The 16,543-nt window shown below is 50.5% G+C and overlaps 1 protein-coding gene across 1 annotated transcript in view; it reads right to left on the reverse strand.

Annotated features, from left to right (window-relative positions):
- LOC135205679 (glucocorticoid-induced transcript 1 protein-like) overlaps nt 1-16,543 on the reverse strand; it is a 379,652-nt gene that overhangs the window by 309,572 nt on the left and 53,537 nt on the right. The window contains exon 2 of the mRNA XM_064236590.1: nt 16,451-16,532. The gene's annotated coding sequence lies outside the window, so the exon portion shown is untranslated. The remainder of the gene's footprint in view (nt 1-16,450; nt 16,533-16,543) is intronic.

The following is a 16,543-nucleotide window of genomic DNA, read 5'->3' on the forward strand; positions in this document are numbered from 1 at the left end:
CTCTGGTCCCCGTCTATCTCTTCCTTACGGAAGGGGAGACGGGCCCGGGCCCCCGCTCCCGAAGGAGCAGGAGGACCAGCAGAAGGACCCCCCGTCCCACCGAGGTGGGAGCGGGCCCTTAGAAGGTTTCCCGAAGGAGACTTCTTAGGGGGGGGAGGCAGCCTTCTTCTTCTTCGGCTTATGGGCCTTAGAAGTCGAAGGGGAAGAGGCAGCAGCAGACGATGAAGACGAAGATGACAGCTTCCTCTTCTCCTCTTTCCTCGTCAGCTCACGCAGGACAGTCGTCAGGTCTCCATCCAGGCCGGAGCCGGGGCTATTGCCGAAGCAACACGGCCCGACTGCCACCTGTCCGGAAGGACCTGGGACTGGGGAAGACACACCGTGGGCAGGACCAGCATGGACAGGCTCAGGCAACCAGGAGCGGACAGGAACAGCAACCAGCTCAGGAGCGGCAGGAACAGCGGGCAGCGGTAGACCCCAGAAGGGACCAGCCAAGCCAACAGCGGGAATCACATCAGGCGGCAGGTACGGCAGGGCCAGCGATCGCCTCGTAGAGATCATCGGGCAGCCAGCGGAAGGCCTGGTACTGGCGTCCGGTCCAAGGGCGAGCTGCTGGAACAGCGGAAGTCTGGGCAGGCCAACACGAAGAAAACAGGCGGCGGCGGCAACACCCCCTCGGTACGGCGGCGGCCCTAGTAGCGGCAGACGGCGTCACCGACACAGCATGGGGAGTGTAGACCAGGAGGGGGGGGAGCAGCATAAGCGGCCGTGGTAGTAGTGGAGACCGCCCCAGACCTCGCTAGACGCTGCAGCAGCCCGTGGATGCTAGGCACGCCCTGCCGCCCGCGGTGGTCCATACCTGTCCAAGGTCGTCTCCCACGGATGTTAGCACCTGCGGTAACATAGATAGATTAGTAAGAGGGGTTCCCTCACGCACGGGGGGAAGGCATGCCCCACCCCGAACGCAAGGAAGACCCCAAATACAAAATACAACGAAGAAGCTGAGCGGGGGGCAGGAAGGAAGACGAAGAATCGGATACCAAGGGAGTCGCGGGAGAGCTTTCCGACAACTTCCTGGCAGACCTTCGCTTCCCCTACCCCCGCACAGCAGTGAAAAGTAATATGATAATGAAACAGAATACTGCCCTTGCGATTCACTTCATAGCTCTTAAAGGGGAAAAAGATCAATTCCCGGGTAAGAACGGAAACTTGATCCAAATAATATGATGCTATCATATATATATGAAAATGAAACAGAATACTGCACTTGCGATTTCACTTTCACATAAAATAATCGTAAGGATCAATTCCCGGTCAAGAACGAAAATTGATCCAAATTAAATTTCATGCAAATAAATAAATGAAAAAATGAAAGAATATTGCAATTGCGAATCCACTTCATTGCATTCTATTATACAAAATAAAAGGCTCGTTGTCGAGCGCAATCACACTCTCGGTAAGGAACGCACAGGGCAAAAATATAATGAAAAGAGTACTTACATTTTCAATTACACACTTTCGCCCAAAATATATGACTCGGCGCGAGCGTCCGCCCTCGGCACCGAGACATAATTCAAGGGTTCAATTCATGAAAAGAGAGGAAATCGCCGCATCTACGGCGATAGCTCCATGTTGGTTCATAATTAAGTAATGAAAATGAAAACAGTGTACTTACAGTTTCATTTTCAAGTCAAACAAACCATTAGTAGAAAACACAATATAAACAAAGCATACGACGATGAAGCGGGCAGAGAGCGATGACGAACACGTCCTTCACACCCGCGGCCGAAAGCAAAAGTGATTCTTCACCTCGGGCGGGTCGTGCGGCGCGCGCACGAGTCGGACAAGCAGTTAACTACCGTTCTCACCCTTGTTCGAAGCTTACGACCGTCCCAGCTGCCGCTAGTTACCTTCCTATAGTTAAAGGACCGAGGGTTTGTATTACGTATCGGAACAATGAGTTGACTTACGTCCAGTACTGGTCTCCATCCCCCCGAGGATTTCGCTACTAAAAACAGCCGGTTGTAAAATCCCGGAGATAAGTGATCCAGAACAGGTTCTATTGCTCCTTTCTTGAGCATAGAAAGTACTTGTTCTTGTAGTGCTTTCTTGTTTCCCTGGTCGCTGTATGAGCTCCAAGCTCTCTTGGCGATGTCGCAAGAGGTGGTCTCTTCAGAAAAGGGATTTTTGTCCCCCCCCACTTCTTTGGCCACCTTGACGACCCAAGGATCTGCTCCCTTTTCTTGCCAAATCTCCCAAAACTTCTGGAGTCTGGCACCTACGATGTCTGAAGGACTTGTTGTTCATTGTTTGCTACTGGGTTTTGAACCCCTCTTGGACGGAGCTCTTCTTGCTCTGAAGGAAGGACGAGAAAAGGACTTGCCTCGAAAGGGCTGACTAGCTTGTCTTGATTCCTTAGGCGTCTTCTTAACCACCTTGTTGGGTAAAAATTTTCTTACCGAAGAAGTTAACAGATCCTGCGTCGCCTTCTGAGTTAGGGAAAGCGAAATATCCTTGATAATATCCGCAGGAAATAACTGATCCGAAGTGGGAATAAACCAATTCGGATTTCTGGGCGTTAGAAACGCCCTTAGCAGCAAAAGAGCATAGGAGTGACCTCTTCTTTAAAACTCCTGCGGTGAAAAGAAGATGCTAACTCATTCGCCGGACCATACCCTTAAGGCTTTGTCCATGCAGGACATAATAACTGGCTTGGGAGTTGAGAAGCCGTTGATTCATTATTTTCCACTGTTCGTCCCAGAGCCCCCAAGGACCAATCAAGAAAATTGAAAACCTCGAAAGTCCGTACAAAATCCCTTTCAAGAGATGATCTAACTCTGATGGAGACCACCACACTTTAGCCGAATTCAAAGCATGTCTGCGGGGAACTGTCAACAATGTTGGAAAAATCCCCCTGGGAGGAGGCAGGAACTCCCAGGCCGAGATTTTCCCCCGTCGCATACCAAATTCCGGACTTCGATGCCAATTTGGCTGGAGGGAAAGAGAACACAGTCTTGCCCGCTTCCCTCTTTTCCTTCAACCAACGTATCAATTCTTTGAAGAGCCTCTTAGCCGTAATCGAAAACTTCATCTCAAAACGAACGGACTTCTCGGAGTTTTATTCTTGGAGAATTGAGAAAGGGGTGATGTCGGAGCTGCAGGCTGAAAATCCCCTTCAAAAAGTGAAAGAAGGCAATTCGTTAATTTCTTGTAGTCTGAAGAAGGTGCTCACCATCTTTCTCTTCCTCAGACTCTAAGTCTTCTATCTCCTCTTCTGCCGAAGACACATCCTGTAAACCAAGGTCTTGCTGCAGAAAATCTTCTCCAACCTCGCGGGAAGAAGCCGGCTCCTGCCGCCTGCGTCCTGCGTCCTTCTGAGCTCCGAGGTTGCGTCCTGCGTTCCTGTTCCGGAAGCTTGCGTCCTGCGTCCTGCTCCGGTAACTTGCGTCCTGCTTCCTGTTTCTCGTAACTTGCGTCCTGCTCCCGTAACTTGCGTTACTACCGAGACTCCGAAGCGTGATGAGAAGGAGGCAAACCATCATGCGTCCTTTTGTAGATGAACTTGACGGGGAGAGATGCGTCCTTACGCCTCGTAGGAGGATGTTCCCACGATTTAACTAAATCGGCTAACCTTCCTTGCATCTCTTCAAGGAAGTTCCTAGTCTCTGTTTCCTGGGCGGGAAGTCTGAGCAAGCGGAGAACGAACGACGAGAAGGATCATTAAAACGAGAAATTCGATCCTGAGCTCTACGATAAGGAGAAGATACCGGAGAGACTGCTCCGGATTCAGAAGGAGGGCTCCTATCCAGAGAACCGCCGTATACATGAGGTCTTGCGTCTTGTCTTGACTTAAAGGATCTCCTCCTTTTAAACGGAACCACTTCTTCCTCATCACTAGAAGAGAAAATCTCGGGACTACTCCTCCGCTCTTGAGGGTCACGCTCATCTTGAGAAGACGTAGGTCTATGCGTCCTCTTCAGAGGACGCGAAATGACAATTTGTCGAAAATTGCATTTTTCCTAACTATACAAACCTGAGGTCCTTTAACAATAGGAAGTAGCTAGCGGCAGCTGGAACGGTCGTAAGCTTCGAACAAGGGGAGAACGGTAGTTAACTGCTTGTCCGACAGTCGCGCGCCGCGCGATAAACAAATCACTTTTGCTTTTGGCCCATGCAAAATACGCAGAGTGAGGGGTGGCATGAGGAGGGACTATATGTAAAGGACCTCAGGTTTGTATAGTTAGGAAAAATGCAATTTTCGACAAATTGTCATTTGTTCCGATATATAATACAAACCATCGGTCCTTTAACAATAGGAAGACTCACTTCTTGGTGGGAGGAATCTGAGTCTTTTGATGAACAGACTGGTGTTCGTCCATCCCTGGAATGCCTCCCTGGTCGTAAGAGCGAGGGAGGGATCCAAGCCTCTGTCCGATTGATCGGGTGTGCACCGCAGGATCAATGGTCAGACCTCTGGGCCGAGTACTAAGAGAGAGGCAAGCGTATCTCTTCGTACCAGCATTGTAAGAACTTTTCCAGTACATGAGCAAATATAAAGACATGGGTTTTGTCTCATGTAGGCATCCACTTCCTCCCCCTTGTTGGAGAAAGTGGTGGATATACATCTATCCCTAGTTAAAGGGATAGGATGGAGCTCGGTCGAGTAGCTTACCTGCATCTGACTCCCTTCCAGCGTGGTAAACGACCGTATCCCTCTGCCCACAGGGTAGAGGTAGAGAAAGATGGTGAAGAGAAGCCAGTCACACTCTCATTCGCACATTCATTCTCCCAGTCATACCAGGAATCGATGCTGTTCTGCCTGACTCGGGTGCTGGGTAAGCTTACACAACGTGTTGAGCAGCCACCACAGGTCCCAAGGAAAAGTATCCAAGGACTTGTGGGCAATATCCCGAAGGTAGAAGGACGTGAAGGTGGTTTGGTTGGCCCAAACACCTGCCTTCAGAACCTGCGCCACGGAGAAGTTCTTACGGAACGCTAAGGAGGGTCCGATACCTCTGACTTCGTGGGCTCTCGGTCGGAGCGTACGGATGTCGTCGCTACCATCAGCCTCGTACGCTCTCCTGATCACCTCACGCAGCCAGAAAGAAAGCGTGTTCTTGGAAACTTCTTTCTTGGTAACCCCAGTGCTAACGAAGAGGCGTCGACACTCAGGCCTGAGGTGTCGAGTTCTCTTCAGATAGCGCCGTAGCGCCCTCACAGGACAAAGCAGCATCTCATCCGCATCGTTATCGGTGAAGTCCAGAAGGGAGGGGATCGTGAAAGACTCGAACCTGTCGTCAGGGATCGACGGATTCTGAGTCTTGGCTACGAAGTTCGGGATGAAATCGAGCGTCACAGATCCCCAGCCTCTGGTGTGTTTAACATCGTAAGAAAGACCATGTAGTTCCCCTACTCTCTTTGCCGATGCCAGGGCCAGCAAGAAGAGGGTCTTGAGTGTCAGATCCCTGTCTGACGACTCTCGGAGTGGCTCGAAGGGTTTTCGAGTCAAACTCCTAAGGACGAGAGTCACATCCCACGCAGGGGGCCTGAGTTCCCTGGGTGGGCAAGACCTTTCGAAGCTCCTCATTAGCAAGGAGATCTCGAACGAGTTAGAGATGTCCAGTCCCCTCAGTTTTAGGACGAGAGCCAGGGCGGCTCTATATCCTTTAACTGTGGGTACTGAGAGGAGCTTCTCTCGGCGAAGAAACACGAGGAAATCCGCTACCTGCTGAAGAGTGGCTCTGAGAGGAGACAGACCCTGTCTACGACACCAACCACAGAAGACGGCACACTTCCCCTGGTACACAGCTGCAGAGGACTGTCGGACATGTCCAGCCATCTCTGTTGCTGCGCTACGAGAAAAGCCTCTGTTCGCAAGAGATGGTGGATAACAGCCAGCTGTGAAGTTGAAGGGACTGGACTGCTTGGTGGTACCGTTCTACGTGTGGCTGGGCTAGAAGGTTGTGCCAATTGGGTAGTTCTCTCGGTGCGTCCGCAAGAAGAGCCAGCAGGTCCGGATACCAAAACGGCTTGAGGCCGTTTGGGAGCCACCAGGATCATTCTGAGATTGGGAGTGACCAGCGCTCGACTGATCACTTTCCGAATCAGACAGAAGGGAGGAAAGGCGTAGGCGAAGAGGTTGTCCCAGGGGTGTTGGAGAGCGTCCTCTGCAGCTGCCCATGGGTCCGGCACGGCTGAAAAGAAAACCTGAAGTTTTTCTGTTGTGCCGGGTGGCGAACAGGTCTACGACCGGTCGCCCCACAGGTTGAAGAGCCTTTCCGCCACGTCTTGGTGTAGAGACCATTCGGTCCCTATCACCTGATCCCGACGGCTGAGCTTGTCTGCTACTACATTCCTCTTGCCTGGAATGTAGCGTGCTGACAGCTCTATCGAGTGAGCCGTGGCCCACTCGTGCACCTGCACCGTCAACTGATGGAGAAGGAAGAGACACTAGCCCCCCCTGCTTGTTGACATATGCCACTACTGTGGTGTCGCACATCAACACCACTGAGTGTCCCACCAAGCGGTCCTGAAATTCTCGGAGAGCGTTGAACGCCGCCTTGAGTTCCAGGACATTGATGTGAAGGTGCTTTTCGTGATGGTCCCACACACCTGCAGTCAGCAACTCCTCCAGGTGTGCGCCCCATCCCTCCCCGGTCGATGCGTCTGAGAACAGAAGCATCTCCGGGGGGGGAGTGCGTATGGGCACTCCTCTTAAGAGGTTCTTGTCGTCGAGCCACCAGGCTAGGTCCTGCCTCACCTTGTCCGTGAGAGCCACGGGAAAGTAAGGAGGATCCTTGGCCTGAGACCAACTCTCCCTTAGCCTCCACTAGGAGAGACCGCAGGTGAAGACGCCCGTGAGGTGGGACTAACTTCTCGAGTGACGACAGATGGCCGATCACGACTTGCCATTGCTGTGCTGCCTGTTCCTGTCGAGACAGGAACCTGCCGGCTGCCTCCCTGAATTTGCTGATACGCAAGTCTGAGGGAAAGACCTGCCCTGCTACCGTGTCTATCAGCATACCCAGGTTACTTCATCTTCTGCTTGGGTTCGAGATCTGACTTCTCGTAGTTTATCACGATCCCCAGATCGCGACAAAACTTGAGGAGTCGATCTCTGTCCTGCAGCAACTGCGAGCGAGAGCTTGCCAGGACTAACCAATCGTCGAGATACCTCAGAAGACGTATCCCGTGCGAATGGGCCCAAGCTGACACCAGAGTGAACACTCGCGTGAACACCTGTGGGGCGGTTTGACAGACCGAAACAAAGTGCCCTGAATTGGTACACCGTCCCGTCGAAGATGAAGCCGGAGGTACTTTCTGGAGGACTGATGGATGGGTATTTGAAAATACGCGTCCTTCAAGTCCACTGAAAGCATGAAATCGTTCCCCATGATCGAGTCGAGCACCGAGGCGTGCCGACTCCATCGTGAACCGCGTCGTGCGAACGAAGCGGTTCAGGGGAGAGAGGTCTATCACCGGACGCCAGCCCCCCGATGCCTTCTCCACTAGGAAGAGGCGGCTTTGTAAAAGCCCGGTGACTGGTCCTCCACGATTTCTACAAGCTCGTTTCGCCAGCATGGGTCTTGGATCTCCTGTCGAAGAGCGTTGTCCTTTGATGATCCCGGACATAGGTTTGTATGTGGGACCGGTTTGGAGATGAGGGGGAGGCGAGACTCGAAGGGTAGTAGATATCCCTCCCGAAGGACGTCTACTATCAGTTCTCGGCGCCGTAGCGCTGCCAAGTGCCCAATGGCTCGCCAGGCACCCCCCACTTCCGGCAGCAGGTGAGGGGGAACGCCGTCCCTAGCGTTTCCCTCCTCGTTTCGACTTCTTCCCACCACCCTCCTCTTTTTTTTTTTTTTTTTTTTTTTGCGGGGAAAGGAGGTCTGGGAGGAGGGCTGGTTACGGCCTCCTTTAGCAGACGTCGAAACAGAGGGAGTCCTCACACGGGGTTTGGACGGTGCAACCGTCTTCGCCGCCGTGGAAGCGCTAGCCAGGCTTTTCTTTTGGCTTGGCCGCAGTCGATCGAGATTGCCCAGTAACCTTCGAGACTGCCTGGTGAACTAAGCGGTCACTGTCATCAGTGCGGCCGCCTTTTCCACCGCAGCGTCCACCATCTCTCCCGGGAAAGAGAGCTTGGGGAAACTCCTAATTGGTCCATTGCGAAGACCCGAGTGCCGCCTCACGCCCGGCCCCCTTGGTCACTCGGGTAAGGACTGCGTCCCTACGCCGAAGAACCAAGTTGGCCCACAGGTTAGCAGTCTGATGGGCGAGGTAAGAGATCGCTCTTCCTCCAGACTGGCACAGTCTCCTGAAAGAAGCGTCGTCTTCGAGAGCAGAACTCCCAGAGCCGGCCGCTACTTTGGATATTGTGAGGGACCACAAATCCAGCCAAGAGACTGCCTGGAATGCTGCCATAGCGGTAGATTCCAGGGCAAGTGCCTCCTGCTGCGAGAACCAGAGGTTCTCCGACAGGAGCTGCTGCAGGGACACACCTGGAGTCAGCCTCGCTAACTCCGGGTTAACCTGTTTCGGCAGTATCGGGTCTTCCGAAGGCACGTAAAAACGCCTCTGACGCTGTAGAGGAGGAGGAAGTAGCTTAGAAGACCGTCCGGATTTCAGCGAATCCTCCCGTCCTGAGACGAGATTCTCAACTTGATCCAGGACTGAGTCTGCAAGCTCTGATCGCGGTAACCCCACCATCATTTTGGGTTCCCTCTTAGGACCCCAAAATGACTCGAGCCGGGACGTGGGCTCTGCCGGTGGTAGCGGCGATTCTTCCGCAAGGTCATTATGCAGACGCATCAGCTTAATGACCTCTGCAAAGTTCCTCTGTATCTCGGGAGTGACTGCGTCTTGTGGAGTAGGACCGTCCAGTCCCTCCAGCAAGAACAGATCCCGTAATACTCCTCCCTCAGAAGGAGGAACAGCGGCAGACCCCTGATGGTCACCTCCAACTACTTGCGCGTATGTTCTGGTCGGTCCTAGAACCGTGCCTGAGCCATACGGCGTCATAGCGGGATCGCGAGCGGCGCACCTCTCGTGATCACTCTTCGGTACCTCGCTCCTCCCGGTGTAGCCCGAGGAGGTTGAAGGTACGGGAGAGGCAGACCTGATGCTCCCCCTTCGCTCACTGGCAGGACCAGCGTGCGTGGAGGGGTCTGCTGCCGATCGTCAAACCCGCGGTGACGATCGAGCAGCAGGCCTAGCCTTGCCGCTCGCCTGGGAGCTGGGGCGAGCGGCTCGGCTGAGAACGTTGACGCTGATCTCTAGCGTCAGGCGAGCTGTTGCTGGTTACCATCTCCGCCCGGTCCCTATGGGAGCGGCGGTCAGGTGACCTGCTAGGCTCTCTGTCGCGGCGAGACCGGCCAGCGTCTCTCGGCGCGTCGAGCCGCTGGTACCAGCCGTGGCTGGTACCGACGGCCGCGGGGACCCCTTCCTCGCCTCAACCCGTGGCTGGTCAGCGAACCGTCACGTCAACCCGAGCAGCCCAGTTGGTCGCTGCGAGAGCGTCCACTGGCCTGGCGAGAGTCGTGTGCACGACTCTCGCCAGTCTTCTGCTCCGCGCCGCGGTCTTGACGGCGAGCGAGCTCGGGCGTCAAAACCTTGGCTGGACGTCTCCCGTGGAAGAGCGGACCATCGGTACTTCTCGCGAACGAGAAGCGGCCGAGACGGAACCTGATTTAGCGGCAGGGCTGCTAACACCAGGTGAGGACGTACCAGCCTCGGCTGGTACGCCTCTGGTCCCCGTCGTCTTCTTTGCAGAGGAAGAGACGGGCCCCGTTCCCGAAGGAACAGGAGGACCAGCAGAAGAGCTCCCCGACTCGCCTGAGCGAGACGGGCCCTTAGAAGATCCCGAAGGAGTCTTCTTAGGGGGGGGAGGAGGCAGCCTTCTTCTTCTTCGGCTGGTTAGCCTTAGAAGTCGAAGGGGAAGAGGAGGCAGCAGACGATGAAGAAGACGACGAAGACGACGACGACACCTTCCTCTTCTTCCTCTTCTTCTTCGCCAGGCTCCGCAGGACAGACGTCAGGTCTTCCATCCAGGAGGGAGCCGGGGCAGTTGCCGAAGCAACAGGGCCCGACTGCAAACCTGTCCGGAAAGAACCTGAGACTGTAGCAGCACCACCAACAGCAGGAACGACAGGAACAGGTCCAGGAACAGCAGGAACAGCATCTGAAAAGGAAGGAGCAGCAGGGACAGCAACAGGTACGGCAGGCACGGCAGGAACCACAGGAGAGCCAGGCGTCCTGTCGGCAGCGGGGGGGGGGGGGGCCCAGCTCACCGTCATTCTCGGCACTGGCGGCAGGTCTAGGGGGGTACTCTTAGGGCAGCGGAAAGTCCGGGTCGGCAACACAAAGAACCCAGGTGGCGGTGGCACCGTCCTCTTTGGTACGGCAGCAATAGGTTTGTGTATTGCAGCCGTGGGTGTCACCGTCATTACATGTGGACGTATACACCAAGTGCGGCGGCATGTCATACGATGGTGTAGATATGGTGGTAGTGTAGTGGTTACCGTACCATGAGTGACCACTGCCGACCCCGCCAACCGCTGAATCACCCCTGGATACTAGGCACTCCCTGCAGTCCCAGCGACTCCCACCCCCTGTCTCAGGTCGTCTTCGCTGGTGGCACATCTGCGGAAGCAACAGTCGGGTTAGTCAGAGGGGTTTTCCTCACGCCTGGGGGGAGAAGAACCCCACCAGAGCGGACGGAAGACCCCGAATACAACTGGATGTCCGGATAGCGGGCGCCCTCCTCCACACTCGACGGATCGAGAGAGGAGACGGACTCCGCTAACCCCCCCGCAGCGGGGAGGGCGCGAAACGTGGGGGCTGACCGGGAGGCAGGAAAGAAGACGAAGTGTCAGTTACCAAAGGAGTCACTGGAGAGCTTTCCGATGACTTCTTTGGCGGCCTAAGTCTCTTCCTGCCCTCGTACAGAACCCACTGCGCCTCGGACCAATTCATAAATGTCATACATGGCTCGTTGCGGGAGCATTCTCGCCCCCGACAACGAGTACAAACCTCATGTGGATCCACATCCACGAATGATCTAAATCCGCCGCATCTACGCCCCTCCAGCCCGGGACACTCTACGCGACTGGGGGGCGTGGCGAAATATCCATTTCTTGATCACTCATATTGCAATGACAAAGAAAGTAAAAGTACACAATCATATACTCTCAATTACACTAGGAAAAGAGGGCTGATACTCAAAGCAAACGACAAGGCGGGCAGAGTGATGACGAACACGTCCTATCCTCACACGGCCGAAAGCAAAAGTGATTTGTTTACCTCCCAGTCGCGCGCCGGACAAGCAGTTAACTACCGTTCTCCCTTGTTCGAAGCTTACGACCGTTTTCAGCTGCCGCTAGCTACTTCCTATTGTTAAAGGACCGATGGTTTGTATTACGTATCGGAACAAACTTCCGCATAACGTCCATACTTGCCTGACGCAGAACTATCTGTAGAGGAAAAACACTTCCCAGTGTCGCCTTTTCTATGACGCACTGCTGCAGCCTGGGACGCAACAGGACTGCCTGAAGGGACGACTGATCGTAAGGGAACCCCTCTTGCCTCCCTTCGACTGTCGACATGCCTTCTCCCTTGGGTCTGGGAGCTTGGCAGAGGCCTAGGTCTAGGAGCACGAGTGAGACGATCAGCCGCCCCCTCCACTACACTGACACTCTCAAACGTACCCACTTTGTCTGTAAGACGCTGAATCTGATCGCCCATTGACTCAAGGGCGGCAAACACTTTCACATAATTAGTATCCTCAGAAACAGCAGCAGGCGCAGGAGAGACCTGAGGAGAAGGATTAACAACTTCTACTTGGGAAGAAGGGGGAGAAATAACAGAAGTATTCAAGGCCTTACTAGAAGATCCTGACCTCTCACTCCGAGACACCGATCTTCTTACTCTAGTCCTTTTCTAGTCCTCTCAACATATTTCGTGAAAGTCTTCCACTCCTTCTCATTTAAACTTTCACACTCATTACATCTATTATCCCAAGTACGCAAAACCTCTCTACACTTCTTCCATACTGTGTGAGGGTCTACCGAGGCTTTCGGCAGTCTCACCTTGCACCCTTCTTTCATACACACTCGAAATACTACACCAGAATCAGACATTATAAGAACTTCCAATCGCACGATTGCCAAATCCAACTTTCCAATACGATACCCAATAAACCATCCAAGTACAGCGAAAGTCAGCTAACGAGTTCGAATTCAGCAGGGGAGGGAACCAACAACGATGTTCCGCCGGTTCAGTGGCAGAAAAAATCTGAGGAAAATGAGGGAATGAGATTCCGAGCACCAGCGCCACGGGACGGGGGGGCGGGTGGTGGCGATCACCTGAACTACCAGTGATCTAGCGGTTGCCGCGAGTTTTGAAAATTCTGCCAGTGCGAACAGAGAATATAGCTATATATATATACCTGCCAGGTAAGTGTCATACATGAAAAAACTTGTATCTCCAGTCAGGAAGTAACAGGCTCTGAGCTTTTGCCACAAAAAAAAAAAAAAAAAAAAAAAAAAAAAAAAAAAAAAAATCCCAGCCCTTCAAACATCAAACTAAGTGATTGAGCAGTATACCTCCTCTCTTCACTGAAAATAGGACTAGCAGAAAGACAGTCTTGAGTGTAACACTCCTGTCCACAGTCTCCCTCACGAACTCGCACAAGGCCTGGGAGAGACTGCAAAGCACAAGAGTTACGTCTCACTCTGAAGGTGTAGTTCGTTTAGTTGGGAAAGAATGCTCCAAGTTCCTCAAGGGCAATAAGAACCTTATGCAAGGTAGAGAGGTCCAACCCTTTTCACAGCACTAACCAAAGAAGATGGCCCACTGTGCCTAGTAGACATCAGCTGTGGACTCATGTGTAGTACCATACCAGACACCTTTTGTGGCTAATGGGTAGCCATTGGAGTCATCCTGAGATCAGGATAACCAGCAAGTAGTTGATGACTAAACCAATAAGGCTGAACAGGTAGAAAGGTGAAAATGTTGAAGTTCTCCTATGGATGCTTAAAGGAGAAAGGTGGGGCTTGTGTATCCAGTAAAGGAGAGTTGAACACTGGAAGCTTTCTGGTCAACAGTGGTGAATGACCCAATCACTGGAGTTCCCCCACCCTAAACCAGTCTTTCTGCCACATGCAGATCCAAGGATCACTCCATTCATACTAACTGCCTTAAGTGACTCAGCTTGTCTGCCTATACATACTGACAGTCCTGGATATATCTGGCTGACAGCTAAGGGAAGGGAACTGACAACTTTTGTTCCTACCTTGCTCTCTGACAAAGGGAGACTAGCAAACTGATGGAGGTTACAAGAACTGGCAGCACACGAGCTAGTGTCCCATCCATAGAGAATCTAGGTCAAACACCACCTGATTGATGCCCATATTGAGCAAGTAGAGAACAGATGAACACCATTCCAGCTACAGGAGCAGTGGTTAGAGCAAGAGTTGATGAAGGCTAGATCCTGTATTCCCCTCATAATAACAAAACACTTTAACCTTCTCCATTTTGGCCTGTGCTTCTTCCACTACGCAAGCAACAAATAAAGACAACCCATGCAGTGAAAGAATGGCATGCTCTCCTGACTTCTGCAAAAACTCAGTGCAATCCAAAGCCATCAACTACTCACTGAAAAACATTCTAAAGCTTCTATGTATAACAAGTTACACAATAAAGCCCATTGAAGAGCAGGCTTGTTGACAGCAAGGCGGCCGTTTTCAAGCTTCAACAAATGAACCAGCTTTCACTGAAAGGTATGTATGTCCATATAAAAGATGAAGGTTTATACCCTCATGAAAGCAATAGTATACTTTGTCCAAAGGATACACAAACATGAAAAGGAGAACAAAAATAAACACAAAGCTTAAACCTACAGAAGGGTAATCTTCTTTTACCAGTTTTCTCAACAAATGTCTTTGGATCACTGGAGATCATTAAAAACACCCAATAACCATCATAAATCCATCAATTTATAGTTAACTAGCTAAAACTTAATTAAATAAATTATAAAATAAATACAGCATGTAAGTACAATAGTGGAATATAAGGCTCATACATGTACTACTTTTCCACAAGTCCCTGACAGTCCCTCTAAATATAGTAGTGTACTTTTAAAAACTGAACCTTGGATAAGATCCCTACTTTCTTACCAAAAACAATTAGTTTGCTTAAAACTGCCAAATCAACAAAGGTTTCATATGCTACTTGGTCAATGTCAGGTAGACAACTTGGAAAAAGTGTCATGTAAAAAACATCGATCTGATTGAAACCTAAAGCTAGGTAAAGACTAGATGAACCCATATTTGCCAAACAGTAAACTCAAAAACATGAAGGCAATCCCCACGATTAGAGAACAGTTGACTAAATAAAAACTACATGTTTTATATTTACAAAAATACTCTGCAGTGATAACTTCTGTATAAGCACCCTATAAAGTTTTTTTGCAGTGATACCTACTATACAATGTGCACCCTATAGAATTTTATAAACATGAAACAACATTTTTACATTGGGGAAGCAGGGTGTTCAAGATTCATAAGACTAGATGAGCATTTTGTTGTTACAAACAATCTCATACATAAAACAACACATTCATACATAAAACCTCTAAAAATAAAATGCATTCCTCAATAAGCATGTATTTTGCAGTTATGATGAATTAATCTCTTTAGACATAAAATGTCTTCAGTCTATATCAATGAAATTTTCACTGCTACAGAGCCTGACTTCACTTTCCCAAATAAAAACACACTTGTTTACACTTCCTATAAAATGTACTAAAGCCTACAAAGGGAAATGCATGACACCAGTAACTTCAACTATAGTACTATGAAGCTTCTACTTTTTACTACAGAAAAACTAGAAAACAAAATATTATGTAAGAAGGTTAAAGCAATGCTTAGATTGCTATTTGTGATCTTTTAGGATCAATATTTGCTAAAACCAATGCATAATCACTTTTTGTGATCTTTCAGGATCAATATTTGCTAATAAATTGTTATTTACCATTTAGCACATGCATACAAATCCAGTGCCGGTGTGACTAAACCTAGGCACTTGAACAAGACATATTACAAGCAAACAAATAATGACTTTTACTGCACATAGACATCGTGCATAACTGAACTGCAAAGTAGTATCAAGAGATCCTTAAAATCAGCACACTTAAGTGGTATAACCTGTAGATCTAATGCCTATGTAAAACTAGCCTAACCTAACCTAATCTAGGGTTTTAATTAACCCTAACCTTATCTTTGCAATAAGATAAGAGCGAATCCTACCGCCAAGGTAGTACCTGTACCATAAAATCACAGACATATATAGCTGTCCTACAGCCTGCCAGAGAGGCAAATTTCTCTTTCCAAATGTAGATGTGACCAGTTTTTTTTCTGAATGCGCAGGCAGAAAGAAAATAAAAACAATAAAAAGGAAGGCCCAGCCTACTCCTGTTTGTGAATAATGACAGGCCTATAATACTTTCAGGTAATCCTATGCAACTTAAATGTTTTATCAGTATATCAATAGATATGGCAATGGATCTGGGATGCCTAGATACTACACAATATACCTATATTTATCCAGTCCTGTACAATCTTCATTTATTCTGTCCGATTAATTACAACCTCTCTAGCGTCCTCAACTAGGTAATTACTAGCCTAAATCCTATGAATTTATGGCCATACTTGACCCTGGACTACACCAGCAATATCCATAAATGATAAAATATGAGAACTAATTGGCAATGCACAAAACGCTAAACATACTGCACAAGTGGAAATAATTTTGGATACAAATCATGACGGGAGAGTTTAGGCAAGAGGCTGCGCGTGAATACATTTCTGAGGAGGACATATATAGGTTAGGTTAATAGACGATCAGGGTAAAGCTCGCAGCTACCTTAAATAAGGCACAGTTTAAATATGCATGGTGAGCGAAGGTCAAGCTAATTTATATTAGGATAGTGGACGGTGCGCCACTGCAGTATACCTGGATACATTCCTTCCTAAAAAGGTATGTTCCGATTCTGTCATTCCTGGGAATCCCATCGTACCTGCGATTCACTCCCGACCTAAAACAACCTGCCATTCTAATTAACACAACATTCCAAATTCACTACCTTAGCAGACTACCACCTAACATAACCTAACCTAAGCCTACCAACTGAAAATTGCAGACCTACGGAGGCCTAGGCCTCACGAGACAGAGCCTCAGTGAGGCCCCTGCCCTTGGAGAGCCTGCAGGCCTAGGCTAGGTCAACCTTGACCCTGACGAGGGCCGATTGCGTGACCGAGTCACGACCCGGGGGGCCTTAGGCTAGCGTGAGGATGACCTTAGTGCCACCTCGGGGGGGGGAGGGGTTTGGGAATGGGTGAAAGGGGTGAAGTGGGTGGTAGGGGTACAGAGGGAGTGCCTCTGGTTCTGCCACTACCTGTACGGGCACGGTGGCTCTGAGGGGCTGGGGCGGCGGCTACTGCTACTCCTGCTGCCCTCACGTTCTGCTCCGCTGCCCGCACTAGCCATG

The sequence above is a fragment of the Macrobrachium nipponense genome, chromosome 24 (assembly GCF_015104395.2).
Source record: "Macrobrachium nipponense isolate FS-2020 chromosome 24, ASM1510439v2, whole genome shotgun sequence".
Classification (NCBI taxonomy): Eukaryota; Metazoa; Arthropoda; class Malacostraca; order Decapoda; family Palaemonidae; genus Macrobrachium; species Macrobrachium nipponense.